This window comes from Mastigoproctus giganteus, chromosome 11 (genome assembly GCF_048544385.1).
Source record: "Mastigoproctus giganteus isolate SK-2022 chromosome 11, ASM4854438v1, whole genome shotgun sequence".
Lineage (NCBI taxonomy): Eukaryota > Metazoa > Arthropoda > Arachnida > Uropygi > Thelyphonidae > Mastigoproctus > Mastigoproctus giganteus.
Window position 1 is genome coordinate 118230075 of NC_143585.1, and position 20370 is coordinate 118250444.

Genomic DNA, 20370 nt, shown 5'->3' on the forward strand with positions numbered 1-20370 from the left:
GAGTGATCTACATAGACTTCCGGGATGGTCAGAAAAGTGGCAGCTATGATTTAATTCAGCAAAATGCAAGGTCTTACACCTGGGCAACAGCAACCCCAAAATAACTTATACACTTGATGGAGTTGAACTAAAGTCAGTAGTGGAGGAACGGGACTTGGGAATTACGATGCGGTCAGCCTTGAAGTCCGAGAACCGAGAATTGTGAACAGGTTGCTATGTTGCATGGTGTCCTATCGATGATTTATCGAACATTTACTAGTAGAGATAACGACGTCATAATCACACAAAGCTGATTTTATAACCTTTATGTGATCAAATTATAAACAATTTTTTTTAAATTAGTACCGAAAAACCGGTATTTGAATACCGGAAAAAAAACCGGGATCCCGGTATTATAAGCACTAATGGAAGGCTCGGAGATATGAGACGTTCCGTTACCAAATCTAGTTTTGGCAAGTGCTGTGGCATCGGTTGATATTTAAAACCATTTGACTTCGATACAGCCGGCATTACTTTGTTCTTGAGAGAGCCGCGACAGCTGTTATCGGCCGACATTTGACTTACATCCTCATTTGGAAATTGTTTGAAGAAGATCTCAAGCTGCTGCAATCTTCATTTCGTTCTTCAGCCAAAGCCGATTCAACTTGTCGATGGATTTCTTTTCATTTGCAGCATCAACTTCCATGACTCCTTCTCCCAAATTCACTTCTAACATTTCTGGGGAGATGTAAGGGTCTGAAGATGTGGATGGACCTTCTCCGTCTTCTTTGTTCAACTCCATCGCACACTGTAGTTTCTTTGACTGTCGAAATAGCTTAGATCTCTCCTTTGTACTCGATAGAGGTGGTTTCGGTGGTTGCATTGCACGTATACGTGATATATACGCCTTACAATGCTCACTATTAATCTTCGACATGTTGAATTAGAAATTTTTCCGCTTTTTATTAAATACGGTGGAGAATGACGAAATCAGTAAGGTATTGATTGGGTGATGCGCCGCTCGAGCCTTGTACGGAGTGATAACAATGATGGGGGGGGGGAATGAATCATTTCGTGTCGCATTTTCTTGGCGATTTTTATCAATCCACGGACGCACTGCATATGTACGAGCTCTATACGCCTTACAACGCGCACTACAGTGAACCCCCACTTTACGATTAGTTCACTGTACGATCAGATCACTTTACGATGGACCATAACAAAATATCGTTCCCTAGATTCATCCACCGGAGCTGTCCGCAGGGCTCTGTGCTTGGCCCGTTCCTCTGGTCTATTGTCTTGGACGAGTTCCTGGGATTGGACCTTGGGGGGGGGGGGTAGCCTTTGGCCTTCGCGGACGACCTTGTCCTGCTGGTGCGTGCGGACATTAGGTCGTCCTTGGAAACTATTGCAAATGCAGCGCTTGTGAAGCTGCATACCTGGGCAACCTTGCACAACCTTACCATCTCAGCAGAAAAAACAAAATCCATTCTCCTCAAAGGCAGACTACAAATTAGAAGACCACCTACGATGAAATTAAACTTCACTCCCAACGACTGTACACAGAGGTTAAATACTTAGGTATTTTCATTGACTCGGGTCTTACTTTCCATAACCACCTGAATATCTAGCCACCAAAATCCGGAAGTATGCCGCCATGATCAGGAGGGTGAGCAGAGCCGACTGGGGCCTGAAGCACAAAGCTCTGACCCTCATATACAAAGCAGTATATGTCCTGATAGTTTGCTACGGTGCCTCCACCTGGTACAGACAAGCTACACTAGCAAAAAACAAACAGAAGCTGGGTACAATTCAAAGGTTCATGCTGCTATCAATTAGCAAGGTGTGCCGCACTGTTAGCACTACTGCCTTGCAAGTTCTAACAGGATGTCAGCCACTCTACCTAGAAGTAGTCAGGCGAGGCCTATATTACCACCTTAGGAAAGGAACACCAGCTGAAATATACAATATGTAGAAAGAAACGCAGCCAAATTAGTCTACCGGGAATGTAGGGGCACGCAAATGCAACAGCGCGCCCCTACCTACGCAAACGCGCTGAAGAACCCACCAAATGTAATAAATATACCAGCTAAGGAACAATCAGGGAAAAAAGCGCTACTCCCAATGCCTAACCTTGTACTACTAAGACCCAAAAACACCGAGGAAATTGGTACAAGTGAAGAAATCAAGAACAAACTAATAAGCACTATGAAGGACGACTTCCAGCAAACAAGAATAACAGGAATACGAAAACTGAGAAGCGTACGACTCGTGATCGAAACCGAGAGATGCAAGAGATAATTGAAAACCCCAAGACTGCTGCCTTGGGCCTAATAGCTGAACCACCAAAAAGGAAAGGTCAGGCTATAATAATCTATGACGTGGACAAGGATGTCACACCTAACCAACTAGCGACTGAGCTGTAGCACAGGAACTTACCAAGTAAAATCCCGGGAAAGGACCCACAAGAAACAGTAATACCATAATACTCGATACAAGCGAGAAATGGAATAAATAAAAATTGGGTAGTTGAGCTTACCCCGGAGGCCTGGAAAGTCCTGAAAGATCAAAGAAGGGTTTTCATTGAATGGGAGAAGTTACCGCTATCACGAACGCGTAATCATACCGAAATGCTACCGTTATTGCAAATTTGGCCACACGACACGCATGTGGGCACTGCTCTAAAAAGGGCCACGATTAACTCCTGTCCCCATAAAGATAAGGAAGCCACCTGCATTAACTGCAAGGCTATGAAATTAGACCACAAGCACCACTTAGGCACCTAAAATGCCCTACATATCAACGAACCAAGACTTTATACCAAAGAAGGATCAACTATAGGAACGAGAATTAAGAATTATAACACAAATATGCTGAAAATAATCCAAATTAACGCACAATGGGCCAGAGCAGTGGCTGACTAGATACGCACCACAGCCGAAGACGAAAACGTGGATGTCATTATAGTCCAGGAACCGTATGTACATCTAAAGCGGGTCGCAGGGTACCCACACAATTACAAGGTGATCCACACGGATGATGACACCCTGTGGGCTGCCGTGCTGGTAAGAAACACCAAAGGAAAAAAGGAAGGCAACTACACGGGATATTCCCAGGTGGTCATCCTCTCAATTACTAATTGGGAGGGTCACCACCTGGAAACCCAGCCTAACGCTGCTTAACTTCGGTGATCGCAAAGGTATGTGACGGTAATTATTGTGCTACCTCCGCGGATTTTACACTCTGGATCAATTTCCCAATGTTTCATGGTGTTATTGAGTTTGATGTTTCTCAGCAACCTTGAAAAAGAGAGGAGGTGGATATCGCTCCAAGCGCTTGCTCATCTAATATTCTAACATCCCGGGTTATCTGCAACTCCTGCAAATCAAAAATGCATAGCATTTTTTCTTAATGAAATTGAATATGCAGAAACTAATTCGTTTATATGAGGGTATTGAATTTTTCAAAAGCAAGAGTGAAAGAAATCAGAAGCCATTTTGTTTTATATTGCTTGACTGTTAGGTTGACGTTGCAATAAGAATAGCCGCATTGATTAAATTCATCTGTGTAGAAGTATTTTTTGTCTGTTATGTTATACTTCCATGTAAATAGTGTTAATATTTGCTCGAAGTTGTTTTCTCACTCCATAACAGAATATCGTTCACTACACGATATGTAGTAAGCGTCTGTCATTGTGATCACGTTTACGAATTAAATTTTAATTCTATTAACGGCAATTCTAATAAGCGAAAATAGGAGGAATGTTATCCTCCATATAAACAATATCTTTTCTGTTTGACATCATTTCCTAATTAGCACAGAGCTAAACCGCTCGCTCTAAACTATTATGCTTCCCTTATCGCCTTCACGCGTAGCACCGTGGTCATAACACTGTTCTCACACTGGGTGCAAAAGGTCTGAGTTCGAATCCCGATAATGATGCGAAGAATTTTTATGAGCTCTTTCACAAAGTGTCTGAAATAGGCGGTCTAATGGACTCGGGCTTTTCGTTTAGCAACCCGAACGAAGAACGCACGCAATTATTAACACGAATTTCATATTTTGAATTCCATTTTACTATTGTGTTATTGTTAACTGTATGACTGTATTTTCTTTTTCTCCTTTGGCAGAACTTTCTTTTTCATTTTACAAACTAGGCTGTTGTTTTTGTTACAAATAAACTAAGGCTAAGAGGCGCCAGTGCATTGTGTCTGTTAACAGAATTATATCTATGGTCGGTTTGCCGTTTTCTAGATCAAAAACAAGAGTGGTGTAGGTGGGAACCGTGGACGAGTGTCCACGGTTCCCACCTACACCACTTGGCAGGTGAAAAAAAAAGTTTCCTCCAATCTTGACCAATCGCCCACACAATACACACACGCATAATGAAACGATACAATACGTTTACGCCTCATGCCTTTAGCTGCCATGGAGATGTTCTAAAAATAATCCAACAATAACTGAACAAGCCTGAGCAAAGTGGTGGAAGGTCAGATATATTTATCATCGATATCAACTGGCTTTTCTTTAATAATTATAAGCCCGTCTGGTTTATAACTGTTCAGAAAAGTTTAATTTTTATCAATGAATAAATACAATCGTTAACCGTATTTAGCAGTCACTTAGAAATGAAACGTCGAACGTGTCGAGGTTCTTTGAACATTCTTTCGTTTTGTAACGGAAAAAAATAAATCAACAAATACAACTCAGCGAAGTGGAATCCTCTTATGCAGTAGTTGGTGTACTCTGTGACAAATTCAAGAAAGGATGTACTGTATTATGAGTGAAATCGCATCCACTTAAATTTAATATATTTAGGCTATCCCCTAGATAACGTTATTGATGAGCTGTACACTACTGGCGGCAAATATTTACTGTCCGTTGGTTAACAACGTTCCGTATTAATGAAGCTAACACAAAAAAGAAAATGCGACATTTTATTCGACCCATTTTAACTTTATTGAATTTTACTTTTTGATGCCGCTTTTCAGTTATTCTCTGAAATTGAAGTCGGTTGTAAAGGTCCTCCGAGTAATCAGAATGCAGCGGCAGCGCTACACCTCGTTATACTGACCACTTTGCAATTCAAGCTAAGCTGAATTCCCAAGATATGTTTTTTTTTTTATTACTGTTTAATATTTTTGTTCCTGCTGAAAACTGCTATTGATTGAAGAGAACAGAGAATGTGCTGGGTTATCTGATAAGAAGAGGCTTTCGATTAAGGTATGGAAGACAATTATAGTCTCTCTCATTCATATTATAAAAGGTAGTCTGCATAGGATTTCATGTAGAAACCAGAAGAAAACCGTGACACTGCATGTAAGATTTTACCTTTGTATAAGAGTGATATGTTTAATTTAATTCCATATTGTGTTAGAGGTCACGACTGTTTAAGCCAAGTTATTGAGAGAAAAGCCATTAATCATGTTATTCAGCGTCGTGTATCAGATAATATAGTCATGCCCATGCACAGAATAGATATAGCCGCTTATTACTAAAGATTTATCTTCCTCACGAAGATGGGGTTTCGGGGAACAAAGCCACAGAGACGTCACATGTCAAGTGAAAAGGTCCGAGTTCGAATAAACATCTCATGGTTTCAGCTGACATCGCTTACAGGAAGACACCTCAACCTTAATTAGCATGAATACTATCACAGAACAACGCTTTACAAAATTGAACTACTAAAAGGATCTAGTAGTTTACGGCTCGAAAGTGCAGAGAGATTTATTTTCTATTATTTTCTCTCACGCCTTCATAGTTTTCAAAGGATTCTCAAATATCTTTCACTTTTTTTCAGCTTCAAACTAACATTAGTAGCTCTACCCAAACTGCTTCGAAACTTGTGACCTTTTGAGAGCACCCTTGTCAAATAGCAACCAGTACTCATTTAAGAACAATTCAGACGTTATTTTGTTACATCACCATGTTTTGTGTTGTGATTAAAACGTTCACTTCACTTGTAAGCCTTTATATTTTCATATAACAGTACAAAAAAGGAAAAAAAGTTTTATCATTTTAATGTGAATTCCTGTTTGGAAGATTCAGCAAATGTGAGTGTCAACAGAAAATTAACATAAATGTTACAACGAACATTTTCTGTTACATATCAGAAAAGTTATAACCCCGGATTATAGCCTTTTCGGTACACTTTACATTCTTTGAGTGGTTTATGACTGTCTTTAGCAAAAATATGCTTAAATTTTCTAAGCTTAACAAATACTTAATACAACACTGTGTTACTAATAATGGTTCATTCTTTAATTTCTTAAAACAAGCAAATAATAGTTTGGTTAAGTATTATTCAAGTTTCAGGGGATGAAAAAACAAAAAAAAAAAAACCATGCACCCCTTGCCTGAGACCGATTAGCTCAGCCAATGTTGTGCAAAAAGCCCATAAAAATTTCACGCGTCACTGACGGGATTCAAACTCAGGCCACTTCTTACCCGGTTTGGGAGGATGATTATAACTACTGCGCAACCAATAAAGGCAAAATAGAAAACACTTTTCACAAGAAAGTGCATTTACAGAGCTACTGTTAAGTCAAATCTGTCCTAGCACAAACATTCATATTAAACATATCAGTTCCTCAGCAAACCATTTACTCTGATAAGGTTCCTTTTGCTTAATGCTGGTGGGTTGGCATTGGCTCTCTCTCTCTCTCTCTCTCTCTCTCTCTCTCTCTCTCTCTCATTTGCAGAGAGAGAGCCGAGAATCAATCAATAACTCAGAAAAACGCACCACTATGGAGGAGAATGGCAGATCCAATATGAATGGCGACGGGAAGGGCAAGCAAAATATCCACCGCGTATACAGAGCTCTAGGAATTGTGACTACTGTGAGGTATGAAGACAAAATCTTAGATTTTTGCGAGGTGCAGCAGGCCTCCATTCATTCTAATGAATAATATTTCTCTCTCCACAGAAGGAAACCTGGAAGTGTATCAGAATAAAGACAGTCCCAGAATTAAGTTTCCACTAAAGTTTTCAGACCTGACTGCCAATGAACACACATGGAATACTGTAGGGGAGCAAATGTCGACTCGTCAACAACCTCCCAAAATGTTACACGAATTACGTTTACACATATTTGCTTTCGTTTCGCATTGGCGAATCTGCCCACAGTGCATTCATCATTTAGGAACTACTCTTCTGGAAGCATTTCTGACCTGGAAGATATATCTACCCACAGGATCGCCGTTCACTGGATGTTATTTAGTTACTCAAGATAGTAGTAAGTGAAAATTGCAGTGGGTTGCAATATCCGAGATAGTGATGGCACCTACTAATATGTCACATACAAAATCACTTAAATCTTTCTTCTTGCTCATTTTCGCAATGAATTGCACATAATGCATCCCTACGTATTTGCCTACCTAATTTAATCGCATGGTACGAACAAGTGATGCTGTTATTGAAGGAGCGCTCCATTTCGTGACTTTTCGTTAATAAGATAGGTGTACCTAATAAAGAGGCCACAGCCTATTTCTTGTAATCATCCTCTTACACGACACGAACACTACATCTGTTGAGGAGCGCATCTGCCGTCCTAAAAACCTGAACGTAATATTTCAGATAGCAGGGAGTATTTCTTTTACAGCGTTAAAAGAATTCTGTGAATTCTTTTAAAGCTATAAAATACATTTAATTATCTCAATGAGAACTAAGCCAAGTTCTACACGGCGAATCCGACAATCAGCACGTGGAGCAATCGCTGAGTTAATTAATCTTTCAGTTTAAGAGTACAACTCTTCTTTCGAGCAATTTAAAAACAGAAATATATACGCTATACTGCCAAAAGTAACCAGACACCGATTACTTTTGGCAGTTTAAACATTTTTAAATGTATAAAAGAACTTTTATTGATATAATATTCAATGACGTGCCGGTCCACCTTTTCACCTTAATTACATATTGTATATTCGTCGGTAGGGTAGACTCCGAACCAATATTTCGGCCCATTCCTCCTTCAACACAGCGATCCATTCAGCTACTCGTTGCAGACGCCTTAGCCTGGCCCGAGGCCGAAGTTCCAATCCAATCCAAATGGATTAAAAGGGGTTTAGGTTGGGCTCTGGGTAGGCCAATGAACTGTTGTACGCTCATTTCTTTAAATTAAGCCAACACAATGGCACGAACAGACTGACTCCAAATATCACACCTTCAGTTGAGCTGAGCATCTTGGAGAATGCTAAATTCAAATCCTCAATCCATCTAGTGTATTTCGCTTACTGCTAGCGTGAACACAGTTGCCTTTATACCTATCCTGAGACTTGGATAGCGAGTATGGCTCATTTTTCCCAACTGCCAGGGGTGTTTTAAAAATGCATTGTATATACATTTAATATAATTTAACCGTTTAGTTTGTAGTTTCAGCTAGAAACAGCAGGCGGGGGTTGTAGCCGTAATGTTGCTTGATGCTATGGAAAGTAAATACCGGTATAACCCATGTCTGCACAGATGATTTCTTCAACTTTCGATCCATATGACTAGCACCTCATGTACCCATCAACCAAGAAAAATGTCCCAACGCCATATTGTGCGTTTTGGCACTCGTTTCTCTTCTTTCTCCATCTCCTCTAAAGGGTGGGGCATTTCTTTTGATTATCCTATAAACTTTTAACCTTCGTTTAGCACCATTCCTCCTACGGCAGTCCCAGATTGTCGCAGTTTGCGAAGTGCCCTATCACACAATTCTGTATGGTATTCTAAGTTATTTTAACCATTGCCTCGTGCGTTATGCCCTTGCTTAAGGACAATCCTCAGTCATGCTTAAACGAAAATGTCTATTCTCATATTATGAGATTGACCAGTTATTGGAATTCGGTAGATCGAAATCCAGAATGAAACCAAGAAAAGTGAACCAATTGTTAGTGCTACACGACGAGTTGCTTCATAAGCAGTTTTATTGTTACATTACTTTATTTGTATCACGGGAAAATGTGACCAAAAGTGACTGTTCCGTAAATGAAACCCTGACTATAACCGATAAATTCCTCTCATCTGATCACGATTCGATTGTTGCCAGAATATTACTGCAGGCACCTAAGGAGGAACGTTCGCCAGTACAAGCTACAAACACTGTCAGGAGAGCGTAAAATCCTAAATACATTAACATTGAAAAAGTTACCACCCTTTTCCAATTTTACCCATGGAACACACTGGCAGAGCTTAACATCAGTGAGGCTGCCTACTGGCTTTCGAGATGGATGGAATTCATTGCAAGGTCTGCAATGTCCGAAACTTGCATCCTTAGTCCCACTCGTAGCCATGGTGGAATGACCACCTGAATAAGGCTTCAAGGAAAAACAGGCAGCCCACGCCTCCTACAAGAAGTCGCCTTCAGAAGAGTCATACGCCAAATTCTCCAAAGGAAGGATGGATTTCCAGAATATCAAACAATCAGCTATTTGATATTTTCATGAACGGCCGGCTGTCCAGAGGCAAACGTGTGTGTGTGTGGTCAACAAATCATACCTGCACCCCTCATAGCTTTGGATATCCAGGAATGGTATGACCACGTGCTGAGTTTTAAGAGAGATCACAGAGTGTCTGAAGTATATCCCTGGAATGAAGCGCTCAACGTTTCTTCAACTACCAGCGCCATAGAAATTTCCGAAGAACAGCTAATGAAAATAATAAACTCACTACCTGACAAGTCCACGATAGGCGCTGACGCAATAGCTCTTTTTAGTCTCAAAATTGCTTCCTATATAATCAGCAGAGAGCTCACCCACCTCTACAACAAAATACTCAAACACGGACAGGCGCCTGAAGCAAGCTGGTTGACTTAGAGTCGTAACAGTTCCAAAAAAGCCTCATGAGAAATCGTCTTTCCCTTCCTGAAATGCCTCGAGAAGTGCATCCATAATGACGTTGCACTCGCAATCTTTGCGCATAGGCCAGATCATACCCATTATGCCATGCCGAATAGATCTACTATAACCTGTCTACAGTCCTTATCGCAGAAAATACTTCACGCCTGGAATGACAATGACCCACACCATTTTTTCTGGACATGAAATCTGCATTCCACTCAGTCCAAATCACATACACTCAAGCTCCTCAAACGTCTTTTACTTAGGAGAATGCGTCACTTCACATGTAATAACAGTACAGTCTGTAAAAGTGCAGAAGTAGGAATCCCACAAGGTGGTTCTCTCTCAGCTCTGCTATTCGCTGCCATATTCATTCCACTTATGGATCAAGTTCCAGTGTTCTTATCGTATGCTGATGATATTGTCTGTTACTTGCCATGCAAATGCCAGGTTACTGATTCACAAGAAAGACAAACCTTCTCAGAAACTTTAAACAACTACCTTAATAATTTCTGCCAATATGCCAAATTTTTTGGTCTTTCAGTTAATCCCCAGAAGTCAAGCTATCTCATTTTTAGTCCAAATCGCATGATGTCCGCTGATACCTTACTTCCGGAATTAGCAGGAAAGGTTCTGACTACCACAGACAGTGTCAAGTTGCTAGGGGTAATCCTGGACGCGAATCTCAGTTTTAAACAACAAATCCAAGCTCAACATTCCAAAGCCTTGCGAGCCTTCTGGGGGAAATGAAAATAGATTTATGCAGAACTCACAATAAACAAATAATCAGGAAATACCTCGAAACGTACTTCAGTAGCGTGATCTCCTATGCCGTGGAAGTTATTCGGCCGCAACCTCAAGGAACTATGGGGTCTAGAATTCTGGGTGCTGAACTGGGCGAACGGGTGGTCTCACCAGATCTACACGACATCCAAATCTGTACTATGCTCCAACCGGCAATACACGCCTGCAGTCCACAAAGCCAATGTGTGAAAAATAAAGGCATTCCTTCATCTAAGCATGATCATATGAACATCTAGAATACGGTTGGTTGGCGTTTGCAAGGAAGACACATCCGCACTACCCCCTCCTTGTGCTCAAGGCTACAGAGTTTCAATAGACACTTCCCAAATGTGACTTTGGACACTCCCACTTCGCTCAACATCGACTTGGACCTATGGTCGGTTGACATCTTGGGTTATCTTACTGTATGAAAAGTACAGGTCTCCAAGCGCCGGTCCTAGTATGCCGATGTCATTTTATGTTATGCTTAATTTGTAGTCTTGTTTTTTATTAAGATTAATTCCTTGTTCAGATATTTTGTCTTTAATGGTTACTTTGAATTTTTGTGATTGGTCACTTGTACAGTGAATGTTTTGTTAGATTCCTTTGATTATCTGTGCAGGGAATGAAAATGTATACCAGTTAATTTATTAAAGAATTTTATTATTATTATGTAACCAGTTAGCAAGTCTACAACATAAACCACTGAATCCATTCACGGTCCACTTCCAAACTCGCTGAACTTTTTCTCTTCATCTCCTTCTCCATTTGTATTCATGAAAATTACAGGTTTACAGCAATTCAAGTCACACAGACTATTCAAGTGTCCAGTATGAAATTTTTTTAATCACTCGATCAACTAATATACTAAAGTAAGAGTATTGCAAATACGATGAGCTTATCGCTTCGATTAGCGATAAAAAAAAAATAAATAAAAATTAGTGTTTGTGCCCAGCACGCATAGCGAAAGTTAAGTGAAACTTCTTTAGGCGAACATTTATCACTTGACCGACGATCCCGTATTGACCGTATGAATACCGCAGGAGACGAATCTGCATGAATGGGAGCCTCGGAGATATGAGACGTTCCGTTACCAAATCTAGTTTTGGCAAGTGCTGTGGCATCGGATAATATTTAAAGCCATTTGACTTCGATAGAGCCGGAATCACTTTGTTCTTGAGAGGACCACAACAGCTGTTACAGGCCAAAATTTGAATTACATCCTCATTTGGAAATTCTGTTTGAAGATCTCGAGTTGCTACAATCTGCACATCGTTCTTGAGCAAAAGCCTCACACACGGAACAGACTGAACCGAAATCATTATCCAGGAATGTACGTTTAAACTGTGCGTGGATGCTTCGTTGTTTCTTAAAATCCTGTTGCTGCTCCTGCTGTGTAGTACACCCGCTACGTGTTTAACGATTTGATGGTGTATTTCTGTCAGTCGGTTTCGGCTACTTCGCTTTTCGTTTACGGCTGGGCTTCGACGACTCTTCGTCGTTTTCATTTGTAATATCAACTTCCGTGACTCCTTCTTCCAAATTCACTTCTTACATTTCTGGGGAGATTTAAGGCTCTGAAGATATGGATGGATCTTCTCCGGCTTTTTTGTTCAACTCCATCGCATGCTGCAATTTCTTCGGCCTTAGATCTCTCCTTTGTACTCAATGGAGGTGGTTTCGGTGGTCGCATTGCATGTATTCTTGCTCTATACGCCTTACAACGTTCACTATTAATCTTCGACATGTTGAATTCGAAATTTTGCCTGTTTATTATTAAATTTGGTGGAGAATGACGAAATCAGTAGGGTACTGATTGGGTAATGCGTCGCTAGAGCCTGGTACAATGATGGGGGTTGAATCATTTCGTGTCGCAATTTCTTTGTGATTTTTGTCAATCTACGGACGCATTGCACGTGTACGTTCTCTATACGCCTTAAAACGGGCACTACAATGGACCCCCGCTTTACGATTGGTTGATCGTACGATCAGATAACTTTATGATGGACACTCCATAACAAAATACCGTTCGCTATACGATATGGAGTAAACGCCGGTCATTGTAACCGGCGTTTACAAATTGAATTTTAATTCTCTTAAAGGCGATTCTAATGAGCGAAAATAGGGGGAGTATTAAGCATAGGCTATAAAAGAAAAGATATAATGCACAGATTTACACTTTATTACCTTACCAATTAGGAAAATTAAATGATACGTGAAAATCGGAAGAATATTTTCCACAGGTTAATAAAAGAAAAAAAAAAAAAAAAAGAAAGGCAACTACACCGGATATTCCCAGGTGGTCGCCCCGCAATTACTAATTGGGAGGGTGATCACCTGGGAACCCAGCTTAATGCTGCTTAACTTCGGTGATCGCACGAAAACCAGGGAATTTAGTCTAGTACGATAGTTGGCTGTTCAGAGTGCCTTTAATGCGTTTATTTATAGCAACGTTCGTATTTTCGTTGCGTTTTTTGTCAATCCACGAACGCAAGTTACTCCCATCTGAAAACTGCCTGCAGTGCGCCTAAAGAAGTTTCACTTCAAAAAAGTGCTTCCCCCTGCTGTGAAAATATCCTGGAACTTTTCCCTGATCATATAATTATCACAAAAATATGTCTAAAAGTAAACTGGGTGACTTGATTCACCTTTCTTCAGTTATTTTCGTTGGTTTAGATGTAGGAAATTATTACGAGGAAGATCTCTAATGAGAAACACCTTTCTTTGCTTCTCTGTTAGGATTTAAGTAAAAAATCTTGTTTTAACCTTTCCCCGAGTCAAATGTTATGAATTTCCCAAAGAACGAAGTACGTCAGAGAGCACGCAACCATAACTCATCAGGAAGTGCTCTTTGTGCCTACCAAATAATATTAATCCCATGCTATAAATATACCGAACTCGAATGGTGGATGGAAGTATAAGAACTTTTTTTAAAATGGTACTTTGGGAATATCGATGTATGGAGTGTATACACAAACATCTGCGCAAATCTATCTGTTGAATATTGACTGAATAGCCCATGTTACTTTACTGTACAGCTCATATTTCTACTTTATGTTGATTTTCAAATCCTTAAGGACTAAGTGCTTTACATTATTTCTTCCCAAAACTCACAGGAGAGAGCTTACTTCGGGAATTGTAGTAATGGCAGTTTGCCTTCTTTCTCAGAAGGTCCGGTATTTTTTTATATATATATCCTGAAATAATGAGCACAGCGCCAGAATGAAAAACTCGTTAGGAATCAGCTATTTTGTTTTTCTCTAAGAAATACAAAATTATTCATGACATGGAACGATGTTCAGCAGTAAGCTTAATTAGCTAATTGCTGTTTAATTAACTAGCCAGTGTCAAATCGAAATACGAAAGGGGTAGACAGCTAAATAGAAAAGGAAAAAAAAAAAAAGAAAAAAGGTAATTAGCAAGAAATACAATTACTGATACAGCTTCTGCTGTTTATATAAGAGCCGGTAACTAATAGCAAATTATTTAATCTCATGATCTGTACTAAGAATATTGAACTTTGTTTAAAATATGGTTACTTCCACTTTCAGTTTCTTTATCTAATATTTTCAGATAAAAATGGCTACTTACTTGCAAAATCGAAATCAATCAATTTCGATGTGTAGGCGAAGATTATTTTATCAGTTCAAAAAATAAGCTAAATAATACATTCTCAACTAGTATAGGAGATCCATCCATTGGCAATTACCCAATCAAATAAATTCGTTTATAATATGAGAGAGAGAGAGAGAGAGAGAGAGAGAGAGAGAGAGAGAGAGATATTACATGGTATTTAAAATTAAGAAAAGAAAGAGAAAGCTTTTTTCACGAAGTTAAATATAATATTTGATTCAGCGACACTTAAATTCCGAATAACTTACCAAATTACTTGAGCGGAAAAAGACAGTATGCAAAAGTTACAGAGCAATAAAAAGTACTGAATTCTGGAAGTGAAGTTGAAAAAAAATGTAATTAATGATGTTGAAATTTCACACGTTTATTTAAGGGGAAAAAAAAAAAAAAAAAAAAAAAAACCCTTTCGGGCCTACAGGCCAGCAATGCTCCTGGGGTTGATGGCATATATCTTATAATCTTAAGGGAAGCGGCAGTGAGTGCATTGAACCATTGAGGCTAATTATGCGAGCATCACTGGACTCGGGAGTGATTCCTTTGGATTGGAAAATTGCCAATGTATCTCCAATACATAAGGGCGGTTCTAAAAGTGAAGTGGGAAATTACTGGCCGTTTCGTCTAATTTAATAGTAGGGAAAATCATGGAGACAATGATCAATGGTGGAATTCAGGATCACTTAGATAGAAATTCTGAATAAATAGTTATTCCTCAGATTTGGTTGATGTAAGAAGTGGGGTTCCCCAAGGATCAGTATTAGGACCATTCTTGTTTTTGATTTTCATAAATAACATCGATGAAGGGATAGAGAGCGTGATGTCTAAATTTGTAGATGATGTAAAGATTGGTAGAGTAGTTAATTATTGCCGCCAAGCACAGCTTCTTCAGAATGACCGAGATACACTTCAGAGATTGTCAGAAAAATGACAGCTATGCTTTAATAAATCAAAGTATAAGGTATTGCACCTGACGAACAGTAACCCCAAAATGACTTATACTCTTGGAACAGTCGAACTAAAGCCGGTAGTGGAGGAAAGGGACTTGGGTGTTACGATACAGTCAGATATGAAGTTCTCCGAACATTGCAAAGACGTGGAACCTGTTTATAGCGTGATTGGGGTAAAAAAATAAAATATTATAAGTGCTTGAAGCAATGTCTACAAGAGATTAGACATAATTATATTTCAAGAAATCTTGCTGATCCTAGCTTCTAGGATGGGATACTCCATGGGATTATTTGCCATAGCATGAGAAGTCAGTCCACTTCTCCACCTCTATCTCCTTTAGTCTTGCTTTATTTCTTCTACCTTCTAACTATTGGAGGGTTCCTCTGTTTGATCCTCCTCTCTTCTATTCTACCTCTCCGGCTCCCAAACTTCTCCTTCTATAGCCTTTTCATTTCAACCTATTTTGGGCTCTCTCGGGTCTTTTGCCCTGGGTTAGTCCAGCAGGTGATAGTAGATCCCGGCCGCCTCCAGGTGACGGGGATGGGGCGTTGTGACCAGGTGTTGCTACTTCCCATCTGCTAAGAGCCAGGTATCGGCCGAAAACATAACAACACACCATATCACTACACTTACACATCCAACACATTACATAAAAATTGCCGGTTTTGACGCAAGCCTCTACACAAGATGTACAACGGCGGCTGATTGGGGGAACCCTGGGATCTCCCTTAACAACACATGAATATCCCCTGGTTGCAAGGAGGGCCCATGGTGTCCTATCGATGATTTATCGAACAATCGCTAGTAGAGACAAGGGCGTCATAATCCCATTGTATAAGGCTATTGTTAGTCCACACTTGGAACACTGTGTTGAAGTATGGAGACCGCACTTAAAGAAAGACATTATTGTTTTTGAAAGGGTTCAAAGACAGGTTCACTAATCTGGCGAGATCGGCAAATGGGTGTCCATATGTGGAAAGGATTTGAATATGTGGATTGCAGATCATGGAAACTAGGCACCTTAGAGGAGACTCGATTGAGGTGTTTAAGGGTCTGAGAGGCATAAGCAAAATGAATAAGGACAAAATTTTCACGGTTATAAATGATTCTAGAAGTAGGGGCCATAATTTCAAATTACGGGTGAAGTTGTTTAGACTGGATTGTAGGAAGTTCTATTTTAGCCAGCGAGTTATAAATTACTGGAATAAGTTACTTACATGGGTGGTAGAAGCTGACAGTCTGGGGAAATTCAAAGGTCAGCTGGATAATTACCTAAGGGAGGAGGGAAATGCATAGGTAGTCCATTAACTTTTCTCTTATTTTATTATTATTTTTTGTTTTTTAATTTTTTTCTTCTTATTATTAATTTGTTTCTATTCTTATTATTTTATATATTTTTTGTTATTTTATTATTATTTTTTGTAAATTATTTTTATTCATTTATTTATTATTATTATTTTTTTGGCTGGTGTAGCATAAGCCATATGGGCTTCTTTGCACCGTGTGGCCATTACTAATACTAACAATTAAAGCAAATGCTTCAAGCTAAGGAAAACGTGTATTGCATCGCACGGTTAATTCACAGTATCAAATCGTTCGTAGTTATAATAAAAAGCATAACATGGCTTCATTGTGCAACATCTCATATTGGGAACCTTTCAAAAAGGGTTTCCTTCCTCGTGCTTTTCTAATAATAAGCACTTCCTAAGAGAAGAAGTATACTGCTACTTATTCTCAGTTGAGCAAAAACATCCACACGGTACCGTTTATGAGATCGTCGCTTATCCCCCTATCGTAGGGGGAGACGACAATTTCTGAAACGGCGCATGTTGCCACTGTTGATGCTTTGTCATGTCTTCGCATTAAACGCAAAGGTTAACTGTTCCATTGGCTGGCGACGATTACGCTTTCTTTCCTGTTGGATCCCCCTATCGATCCATCACTTGCTATACTATTCCAATCCTACCGCATTCCCATACTTCTGCTATTGCCGACCTGGTTAGCCAGGTGGGTAAAGTGCCTGCCTGGCAACCCAAAGGTCGCGGGTTCGAATCCCGCCTCGGGCTTGAATCACAGTAAAATGCAAAAACATTGAGAGGTGCATTATGGCCATAGAAGCTGATGTGCCAACAAATAACAAGAAAAAAAAACTTCTCCTATCTCACGTACTTCTTCCGTTCCTACTCTATTGGCATCTGCCTTGGACTTGTCCTAGGCAGATACAGCAAAACGATAACAGATCCTGGCCGTCTCCACGTGGCGGGGATAGGACGAGGTGTTGCTGCCAGGTGCCGGCCGACCACACAACAGAACATATCATTACACTAACACACTACATACAAATGGCCCACTTTGGCGCAAGCTTCTTCACAAGATGTACAGCAGCGGCTAATGCGGGAAACCTTGGACTCCGCCACAACAACACACGAATATCCCTGTTGATCAGCCCCAGACATCCAGCACCTCGCTCTACAACCTTACATTTTCAGTCACAGCTGCGCTAGTTCACTAATATTTTTCATTCGCTGAAGACACGAAAGGAAGTAATCATCCAACACTCAACAAGTGCAGTTGTTCTCGCTGTAGCACTTGATAAACACGCACCGACAGTCATAACTCCCTCGAAGTCTGCCTATTCCCCGTTGTCAGCAACTGATTTGGGCATAGAGTCGGATCACATGGCTCTGTAGTGCTTTCCTTCACGTCACACATCATGTGACCACTCGATTTACATATTTTTGTATAGATTGTTACATACGGATAAATCTTAATAACCCTAATGAAGTGGCTGGGAGCGCAGCTCAATCCATATAATGGATTAAATGTTCAAAGGTAAATGTAGACCGCCGACATTATTTGCAAAGCCAGTGTGGCAATTTATAGTCCACAATAGACCCGATGAGGGATTTTCAAGACTACTTTATCAAATCAAATTTACTCTGTTATAGGAATCGTGTATTTAAATTTTTAATTTTGTTTCAATAAAGAATTATGTATTATTATTGTTTTTTTAAATGTCACGAAGCAAATTCAGTTGCGATTTATTATTATTGTGACTTTTCTCCTTATGGGATTTTTTCCCATGCTGTGACCGATACCAAGGGCATGGAGTGGTTAGTTGTGTCCGGTTACTATGATTATTATTATTACTGTTGGTTGAGGCGGACTTGCTCTTCCTTGTGTTAGCTATACGGGGGACAGCGTTTAGCTTGCTAAACTGTCTTCCTCAGGAGACAGTCTCCGACTTTTGAAACAATTTCCTCTGACCACTTTATCCTGCGTCACAATCGATGAAGCTTGTTGGTCTCTCAAGCTTTGAAACGGTGCCATCTGGATGGTGGTTACCGCCAAGAATAAGTCTTCTTTACTGGGGAAGCCTTGCTTATTCGAAGTAGTGCAATAACAGGCAACTCGTTGTCAAGGCGTTCACAATATGAGATGTAACAAAAACGATGCCATTTCACATATTTCGGTGATTTACTACGAACTAAAATGATGCTTTGCACTAATTTGATCGCCTAGTAAGTTTTCTCTTAGTCTGAGGCTTTCATCCCTAAACCCTTTTGACTAACCTCTTTAACTCGATACAGTTTTCCCTGTAAACAGCTTCTTCCTCTTCTCAAATGCCATCGGTGACATTCACCTCCAAAAAAAATAATGCACCATGTTTACATCATTCTGAACTAGTTCAAGGAACATAACCTCTGGTGCCGTCAGACAACTACACACTTTACAGGGCACGTGTGAGATGATGTGAAAAGGGACGCTGGTCTGAGGAACTGTCCCGTAGTTCCCCAGACCAGCGGTCACGGGAAATATACTCCACTCTAAAAGAATTGCAAGGGACCATCACAGTCACTCTACGAGAACTGCAAGACTTCACCCAATGTGCTTGTAATTTATTACCTTTCAGTAACGAATTACATCTAAGACGAAAGCCTCTGTGTTGAAGCAAAAAATAACGATCTTCGCGACATGAGATAGGAGTGCCTAATCAAGTTACACCAAGAAGGGAGTAATTAATGAGCTTTTCATCATAGGCAGATTTAGTCCAACAAAACATGCAAATTGACTATATATATACTTCATATACCGGAAGTCATCATGGAAGGATCCAATATTCCTTATACTTCGAGAGTAAGGAATGGTATATTTCGGGTATATTCTTTTGATGTACCAAAAATTTCATTAATTCATACAATGTGTTCATTTCTCTCTACTTTACTTTATCCTCTGACTGCATCATGAATAGTCAGACTAAACAGAACAAACTTATCTGTAAAAGGACTAAAACCTCCCAAAAACTTCCTCATTAATTTCATAAATGTCCATGGTCTCAGCTCCAATTTCAATAGACAGTCTCTAATTCTGATCCCTGGTTAAATCTATTAGCCACAACCTTTGTTTTGTTGCTACCTGATAGTTTTCTTGAATCCTCACTTTAAGATAAAGCCAACTTGCTTTTCTTCTAACTCTATTAATGAAAATCTTGGTAAATTATCTCTATACCTTACCATATACACTCCGCTCAATAGTCCCATTGTCTTCCGACAAAAGGATGTTAGAAGAATACTGAAATGCTCTGATGCCAAGAAAGTTTCGGGTGGTGAGGACATTTTTCCACTTGGTGATTCTGTGTTTCCTGCTGTTCTTTTTCGCCTTTTTACTTTCTTATTTCATTGAGTGTTTTATTTATTATTATTTTTTTTTCTGCTGCTTGGAAATTTTGCTAATATCCAGCTAATTCCTAAACACACGTATGGATGTGTTGAGGAACCGGCTGTTCCTCTGAACTGTAATTTCCACACTCTTCCAAACATATGTCGCAACCAGTCAGCATGCATTCGCAGTCCAACTTCAAGCAAACTTTTCCCCCTTTATCCCTTCTACTTCTGTTCTCTGGAAGAACTTTCTCGAAAATATATTTATCGAAAGTTACAACCTACAGAAATTCAAGTCTAATGTCGACAAGTACAGTATCTTTTGTCTTCTCAGTCGTCAACCCGTGAATGGCACTTATAGATTTTAATACTTTTCGTGCTTGGAATTTCCTTTAAAAAAAAAAAAAAAAAAAAAAAGTTACTCATGTGAGGACTGAATATACAGTATAGTCAGAGCCGTATCTAATCGAATTTCATTCACGTGCGATCAGATATCCTGCTACTCACCGATGTTTCAGGCTTGTTTTTAGCCCATCAAGCGGCAAATTGAC